This window comes from Columba livia, unplaced genomic scaffold (genome assembly GCF_036013475.1).
Source record: "Columba livia isolate bColLiv1 breed racing homer unplaced genomic scaffold, bColLiv1.pat.W.v2 Scaffold_133, whole genome shotgun sequence".
In the NCBI taxonomy this organism is placed as follows: Eukaryota; Metazoa; Chordata; class Aves; order Columbiformes; family Columbidae; genus Columba; species Columba livia.
Genome location: NW_027043029.1, coordinates 1,171,923 through 1,180,454, shown reverse-complemented (window position 1 = coordinate 1,180,454; position 8,532 = coordinate 1,171,923). Strand labels below are relative to the sequence as shown.

Sequence of the window (8,532 nt, the reverse complement as noted above, 5' to 3'; positions counted from 1 at the left end):
CGGGGCTGGGACAGGCGAGGTGGTGGCCAGAGGGGTCTTGGCTCTGGGGGGTCCCGGGGGTGCTGGAGCTCTGAGCCCTGCCCTGACGTGCTGGTTTGTGCTTTCTCTGTTGGCTCTGAGCAGCTGCTGCCAGCCCAGGCTTGGAGACAGGTCCTTGGGGAGCCCAAGCTCTGCCTTTTGGGGAGCTCCATGGGGAGATGGGGGCAGAATGCTCTGGGGAACCCTGTCAGCAGCTGGGGACGCCCTGAGGGGCTGGGGGGAAGGAGGAGAGGGGACAAGGAGGGGGCAGCCTCGGGGAGGGGGAGCTGGCAGGGCTTTGGGTGGAGGGGCAGAGCTTGGCAGGGCAGGCAGCACCCCAGCACTGTGTGGCAGAATGCAAACCCCCCTCCCTCCTTCAGGATGGCACATCTCCCCCTTTTCTCTGCTACTTGAGGCTAACAGCTTCTTTTGTTTGGCCCGGAGCACCCTGGCTCCTGGGCCATTGGGAGAGGGGAGTGCCGAGCCGCTGGGCGCCAGCGGCCAGGGTAAGGCTTCAGGGGCACCCGCAGCCAGTGTGGGGGGTGCAGAGAAGCTTCTAGAGTGCCTACAGTCAGATCTGATCAGATAAAAACGGGACGCTCGTCGAGACCCGGCCCCATTTTGTGTGGGGGTCTCTCGGAGTACGAGCTCAGCCACTGCGCCAGGAGAGCCCCCTCCCTGGGATGGAGACTCCGCTTGCCTCGCCGCTGTTAGAGTTGAATTGAGTTTTGTGGGCTGGGCTGTGTTTCTGATTCTGTAGACCATATCCAGGATTCCTACCTTATCGTAAAAGCTCTGCAAGTTGTATACGAGCTCATATTGTAGAGAACTGAAAATTAGTCCTGTTAGTTCTCAGTAAGTTCTTATCTTATCTTGAAAGTGCTGAGAAGGTACATTTGCTATCATCCAAGAATTTGTATAATTTTATACGAAGTGCGCATGTGCAGTGACGAAAGGTGAAAAGTACACTAGTGATGAAGACTACTTACTTCATCCTGAAGACCCCCTGAACGACCACCAGAGGACACTGCGCGTGCTTAGAGTAGTTCCAAGGTGTTGCAACTGATATTGTGAAATAATTGTGTAACCTAATGAATATGCAATATACACGTTGTAACTTCAATGAATATGTATGTAACCAAATTGTATAGAATGGTGAAGTTTGAATCAGTGGTCGGAACCAGCTTTGGGTGCGAGCCCCTGGTTTCCCAGCGCTGAAATAAAGCACCGCATATAACTACGCCCGTGGTTCTGTGTCCTGAATGCTGACACCGCCACGGGTGTAAGTAAAACTTCTCGCAGGATTGCGAGTATATTTATACTTTCCGTGCACATACGCACGTATAACTTTCCCCGCTCCATTTGAGCGCGTATAAATTGACCCTCGCCGAATCGCGGGTGTATTTTCGTCCCGTGCACATATGCACGAGTAACTTTCTGTGCGCATTTGCACGCGTACTTTATCTCTTTAAAACAATCCCGCACCGTGTTAGGCAAGTGTGTACTTCTCCGGGACTCAGGGCCAGCTCCGGCATTTGTTTTGAGTGAAGCCCCGTGTGTGCACGCTGTGCACCGCCTGATTGGTTGTATCAGTTGCTGCCCCTCAAATAATTTTCCTCAGCTGATATCCGAACCTTTATTTAAGTCACTTTGGAGTGCTAAAACCCTGTTCCTCGCCGGTTTAATGAAAGTTGTTTTGGACTCTGTTGTCCCTTAAATGAAGCTGCGAGGACTCTCCGTGACACACTGCCCTTGGGGGCTGGTGGGAACCCCCTGGCACGTGGCTCCATCGGGGACATGTCTGGTCCACTCCCCGGTCTCAGCTGCTCCGCTTCAGTTGGAGAGTGCAGAGTGCCAGCTCTGCTGGGCTGAGCATCCCCGGTTTTGGGATGCAGGAGGTTTGCTCAGGGGCTTTCCTCCTGCCTGTGCAGGCAGGGCAGGCAGGGCTGGCAGCTCCCCTGCCCACGGGCCACACTTTTGCTTGGCTGTATGAACAGCCCTTGTCTCTTGTAGGGCCTTGGGTGGCTGGGCTGGCACCGCCGGCATCGCCTGGCTGGGGAAACTGAGCGCCCATCAATTCGAGCTGCCCGGTGCTTTCCTGCGACTGCAAAGCGCTGCGACACGGCGGCTGTGGGCACCCCGGGGCGGGGCACGAAGCTGCTGCGTCCCCCCAGTTCTGGATCCCCCGACCCAGAGCAAAGCGCTCCCCTCCTCCGGCTGCCGACAGCCAGCCCGGCTTCTTGCACAGCCCCCTGGCTCCCCCCTCACCCCGTCCCCCCAGTTAGTGCCAGGGGGTGCTTCTGAAGCCCATGGACACCTCAGCCCCAGCCGGGGTGCAGGATGGGCCTCTGCTGGCTCTGCCCTGGTGCCCACTGGTTTGCTCCCCGTGCTCCCTCTGGGGACCCTGGATACCACTGGATCCACCTGGGCACCCCAAAGCGCCTTTTTAGCACTTATTTTTCTCCTGGAAAAGCAAACACAGGGGGCTTTCTGCCATCCTGCCCCAGGGACCCCCACTCAGACCACACCGGCGCTTGGTTGCCCATCGCCATTTATTGCAGCCGCTGCCTGCTCAGCGCCCGGGGCGGTGGGACCGGGGCCGGGACCCCCGTCCTGCCCGGCTGTCAGGGGGTTGTTTCGCTGCGGGGGGGCTGGATGGGCGGCAGCAGCTTCGGTGCCTGGGTGAGGCGTCCGGGAGATGAGGCTGGTCGGCGCTTCAGCACGGCTAACAGCAGCGGGGAGGCGGTGCCTGGGGGCGAGGGGCAGGGTCAGCCACAGACACCCACCAACAGGGTCCTGCCCCCACCCTGAAGCACACAGGCTGTTGTCCCACACTGCCCAGCACCACCCCACATGTCCCCCCAGCTCCCTCCAGCTCCACCACAGGGACCGGCTGCCCCAGCAGCCAGTGCTGCCCCCACAGCCCAGCCCAGAGCCCAGACCCCCGTCCAACCCTGCCCAGCTGTGGGCACAGACCCGTCCCCCCAGACAGCGGGGTGTCCTCTGCCCCCCGGTGCCCTGACAGGGCCATACTTTTCTGGCTCCTCGAGGTCGAGGTCTCTGGGGTGGCCGTTGGTGTTGTGGGCAGCTGAGAGCCCCCCATCATGGAGAGCTGCTCGTCCTGCCGCTTCCCATCAGTGCCGTCCTGGCCCGACAGCTGCATCGCGTCCTTCTGGGAAGGGGAGAGCGTGTGACCCAAACACGGGGCCCCGTTCCGCATCCCCCAGCAACCCTCCCCCAGCCAGCTCTCCCTGGGGAAACTGAGGCACAGATCCCCCCGCAGGCTCAGCATCCCCCTCCCCACCCCTGTCATCCCTACCTTGTTGGGGCGGCGGGCGCTGGATGGGGACGGCCGTGGGGTGCTGGGCGGTTGGGGCTGGAAGCGCGGGGGCGTGACGGTGTGTGTGCCCCCGCAGCTCCGCGGAACAGTGGGGTATCTGCACTCGCCCGTCCGCTCCCTGTGGGACAGGACATGGGGGTGCTCAGGGACCGGCAGGTGGCACCCCATGTGTCACTTGACGCCAGGGAGGGGTCGGGGGGTGCTCCCTGTTCGGGGGGCAGTTACTCACGGTCCAGGCGCCAGCATGTTGAGGGGCCGGTCACAGGACAGGCAATGGAAACCAGGCAGCAGCTGCCTGGAGGGGGGAGAAAAGGGCTGGGGAGCTCCTGGGGGGCACAGCCCCACCTGCACACCAGCCACAAAAAGCCTCTGCACCCACCCCCCAAGACTGGTTGAGGAGGGCTCCTCCCACACGTGCCCCTCATTGTGCCGCCTCTATCGCTGCGAAGCTGCAGCTGGCAGGAGCACAAGGCACAGCCACTTGCTCAGCATCCCCAGGGGCGCTGCCCACATGGCTCCCACGCCAGGTACCACACCGGCACGAGCCGGGACAGCCAGCAGGAACAGGGCCAGCACTGCCAAAGCCGCCACTGTCCCCATGGCACTCACTTCCTAATCCCAGCGGCATTGTCACGCTCTGCCTGCAGCGCCTGCCCCTGGAGCTGCCCGCTGAGGCTCTTCCACCGCTCCTCCTGCTGCTTCCGGAACGCCCCCAGCTCCCGGCGGTCCAGCTGTGGACGGGTGACACCCTCAGCCAGCTACCCCAGGATGGGACATGGCGGTCCCCGGGGGCACAGCCGGGAGGGGGGACCCTCGCAAGGATGCTGCCTTAGGCTGCCAGGCCCCAAGGTGCCAGTGCTGCGTGGAGGGGACGAGCCCTCACCTTGCAGTCCATCTGTCTCTGCAGCTCTTTCTGGAACTGGAGCCAGCCGTTCTCCTGGCCCGTCACCCGGCTCGTCACCTCCTCCATCATCTTGGTCAGCCGCTCCACGCACGCCTCAAGCTGGCTGCGACTGACTTTGTCAGCCAGGGCGGCTTTGTCTGCTTTCTAGCAACGGGGAAAGGCAGGAGAGCGGTGGGGACAGGATGCAGAGACAACAGGAGAGGGGAAGTGGCTACGTGGTCCTGTTCACCCCATCACCCCCGTGGCGTTGGTCCCACCAGCCGAAGGGACTCGGGGTCACAGAGGGACCTGGCAAGGGACCTGCAGCCGGGCTAGAAATCCTCCCTCCCCCTGGCTGCTTCTGCCAGCCGGCACCCAAGGGACAAGGGGTGTTTGTCACCCTGCCCGGGACACCCTTGACTGGCACCGGGGCCCCTTGAGCCCGTACCTCATCGATTCCCAGCACCAGCAGCTCCTCCTTGTCTGCTTGCTTCTTCTCCAGCCTCCCCAGGGCCTGGGACAGAGCCTTCCAAGGCAGACAGCAGCCCGTGATGCCACGGCAGGGTCGGAGCTGCCCCCGGCCAGCCGAGCACCCCCTGCCTCCCCACCCCATCAGAAACCTCCAGGAAAGGCATGGGGAAGGTGTGCAGGGCTGCGAGCAGGGTGGCAGGGGGACAGACCCCTTGGGGTCCCAGCCTGGGCTCTGCATGCGCGTTACAGCCACCCACCTTGACGTCATTCTGCTCCTGCTGGCGATCCTGCTGGAGGTTTGCAAGGTCCGAGCTCAACTTCTCGTAGCCTTTTTGGAGCTGCACGATGCTGGTCTGGAGGCACTTGAGCTGCTCGTCCTGCTGCAGGGACTAAGAGGACAAGGCGGTGCTGAGCAAGGGGGCGGCTGCCCCACGGGGGCAGACCCAGGGTATTTTGGCTGATGGCCACGGGCCCTCAGTGCAAGCAGGACATTTGCTCCAAGGCTTTAATTCCCTTCCGTGCTGCTGACTCCGACAAGCCAATTAGGGAGGCAGCGAGGGGCTCCCCCACGTTAGAGCAAAGCAGAAATGCCTGGGGGGTCCTGGCAGCTCAAGCCCCCTACACCGCATCTCCTTACCTGTCTCCTCCACTTTGGATAACTGTCCACCTTGCCGCCCGCCTTCTGGGCCAGGGACTCCACCTGCTCCTCGAGCTTCTCGCAGCGCTGGAGGAGCTTCCCCAGCAGCACCCTGGTGTCCGGGCTGCAGAAGTGGCACCCTGCGTGCTCGTGTACCCCGCTCTGCACCGTCGCCCTCGGCTCGTCCACCTGCTGGCAGGGGAGGAGGAATCAGCTCTGAGCCGGGCTGGATGCCGCCCACAAGCCCAGGTGCCGTGGAGGCTCCATGGCCCCATCCAGCCAGGGGACGTGGCCGGGACCCCGCCAGGACTCCCCCCGAGCCAGCGGGGGCTGGGAGCGCTGCCCCCGGGCCTCACCTCTGCCTGCAGCTGCTGCGCTGTCTCCATCACCAACTTATTCACGTACTTGGCCGCAAACTGCTCCAGCTCGGCCTGGGTCGGCTCCGGCTGCTTCCCCAGCTCCTTCCGCTCTGCCTTGACCTTCTGTCCCTTGGGCCTGGCCAGCGAGATGGGGGCAGGGGCAGGCTTAGCCTTCGTGGGGGTGTCCCTTGGCCCCCAAACTGGGATGCTCCCAGACCCCAGGATCCCTCGCAGCCCTGCGGGGTAGGAAACCCTCTCCCATCCTTTTACCGCGGCTGTCGGGTCATCTGGCCGCTGCCGGCTGCTTTTCTGACGGCTCCAGCCCCCCTCGTCTTTCTGGGAGCATCCTCCACCTTGCTGATCTGGGAACGGCAGTGGGGGCGGTGAGGGCACAGCCCCCTGTGTCATTCCGGCACGGGGACCCTTCGGCTGCCCCCTCCCTGCCCAAACTGGCATCCCCGCAGCCCCTCGGGGACTGCTGCCGGCTCACCTTCTCCTCCTCCCCGTGCAGGGCCCTGGCCATGTCTTGTAGGAAGGACACCTGGCACCTGAGGTCGGCCAGGATGCTGGTGATGCTCTCCCGGCCTAGAGGGACATGGTGCAAGGGGATGTGCTGTCGGTGAGGGGGTCTCTGAGCATGACGAGCCCCTGACCCAGGGTGACCCCACGCCAAACAACCCCCGCCAGTCCTCCCGTGCTCTCACCTCCCTTCGGGAAGAGCCGGCGCAAGTTCTCAAGATCCGCATGTTCTGCTTTGGTAGATTTAAGCTGCTCCACCTGCTCTTTCAGACCAGTGCAGAGGTGGCCGAGCTGCCCAACCTGGGAGAGAACCTCCCGCATCTCCGACTCGTAGCTGGAGGTGCTGGTGGAGCCCCAGGGCTTGGCCGGCTCTTGGGCATCCCCTGGGACGGTGGCTTGGGAGCTGGAGGACCCAGGCTGCACCCCAGGGGTGCTGGTGTGGGTCCCAGGGGATCCTGGCTGCATCCCCGAGGTGCTGGCCTGGGCATCAGGGGCCCCTGGCTGTGTCCCCAGGCAGGTCCTGGCCTGGGTGCCCCGTGATCCTGGTTCCAGCCCCGAGGTGCTGGCCTGGGTGCCCCGGGATCCTGCCTGCATCCCCGGGGTGGTGGCGCCGGCACCAATAGACCTCGTGTGATCAGAGGGAGCGCCTGACAACTTCACAGGGGTCGCTGGTTCCCCCTGTGTTCCTGCTCGCATCCCCGGGGAGCCAGACCCTGCAGTCCCCTTGCCGGTCTCCATCCCAGGCCGTGTCCCACGTCCCTTCGGCCCCAGTGCTGAGCTCTTCCTGGCCTGGCTGTCCATGGCCACCTGGGTGGGCTCAGCAGGGGCAGACTGGCCCCCACCGCCCTCCTGGGAAGAAGAGGCAAAGGGCAGCACGTTTACTGGCAGCTGGGCAGCCGTGAGGACAGACCCCAGAACCCCCCGCCATGTCCCCAGTCCCTGTCCCCAAACCACCATCTCACAGGGCCAAACTCGTGTTGAACATGAGAGCCCAAATGCAAAGGGATCACGGGGTCAGCCCAGCCATGGAGCTGGGGGGATGGGACACCCAGGGATGGGACCCGCAGCATCACTGCCCAGCACCCCAGCCCACAGGCTGTGCCCCGAGGCAGGAGGGCTGGTGTCCCCGAGGGAGCGGGGGACGCAGCCGCCTCCCGTCCCTGCGCAGCCCGGCAGCGTCCTGGGGCTTCCCCTGGAGCTGGGCGAGGAGAGGGACACCCGTTCAGATGTGGGAGCGGGATTTAAAGAGTATCCCCAAATGAACTGGGGCAGGAGACAGAGGGACGCTGGGCAGGGCTGTGCCTGGGGGCCGTGGCTGAATTGCAGGGGCAGAGCTTTATCTCCCCTCCTCCCCTCCCCTGGATCTGTTTTGAGGGCTCTCTAGTTCAAAAGTGCCTTAGCAACTCCTGGGACACCCTTCCCACTCTTCCCTCCTGCTGCCCATCACGCTGCTGACACCGATGGCCGTGGGGCACGGGCACAGTGTGACAGGGCAGCAGGAGCGGGGAGGGACGAGGGCCCAGCTCCCTCCCGGGGCACCAGGGGATGCTCACCAGGCCAAGCGTCTCCTGGATCTCCTGGATGTCCTCGGCCAGGCCGGAATGCGCCTCCTGCAGGGCATGCATGTCCTCTGCCAGGCCGACATGCGCCTCCTTCATCTCCTGGATGTCCTGGGCCATTCCAGAATGCGCCTTCTGCATGGCCTCCTGCATCTCCCGCATGTCCTGTGCCATTCCAGAATGCGCCTTCTGCATGGCCTCCTGCATCTCCCGCATGTCCTCTGCCATGCCAGAGTGCGCCTTCTGCATGGCCTCCTGCATCTCCCGCATGTCCTCTGCCATGCCAGAGTGCGCCTTCTGCATGGCCTCCTGCATCTCCCGCATGTCCTCTGCCATGCCAGAGTGCGCCTTCTGCATGGCCCGCACGTCCTCTGCCAGGCCGCACTGCGCCTCCTTAAACTTGTTGATCTCCTCCCACAGGTGCTGGAGCGAAGCCCTTTTCTGGGAGAGCGGGTGGGGGGTGAGCCCAGGGGAGGGTCCCTGAGGACCTGGGCCCCGCTGTGCTCTGCTGCGGGAGCTCGGGCTTAACCCAGCCCTTGGGCTGAGGGCGGCACGACGGCAGCGCGGAGCCCGGAGGAGGGGGCGTCTCGTGGGGGAGCACCCAGGGACCAGCAAGAGCATCTACCTTGGAGACGGCTCTCTCCTCCTCTTCGGTTGTTGTTGGCATCAGCTCCTTGGCCATGGAGGAGACCTCGGAGTTGCTCCCGGTCCCCTCCAGCTGCTCCTCTGGTTTCCAGAGCTGCTGC

The 8,532-nt window shown here is 63.7% G+C and overlaps 1 long non-coding RNA gene across 1 annotated transcript; it reads right to left on the bottom strand.

Moving 5' to 3' along the window:
* Positions 1 to 2,552: 2,552 nt before the first annotated feature.
* On the bottom strand, positions 2,553 to 3,195 carry LOC135577669 (uncharacterized). Its single transcript, XR_010469339.1, has 2 exons — positions 3,052 to 3,195; positions 2,553 to 2,767 (listed from the first exon to the last, which is right to left on the bottom strand). It is a non-coding gene; the product is annotated as an uncharacterized LOC135577669 (long non-coding RNA).
* Positions 3,196 to 8,532: the final 5,337 nt, after the last annotated feature.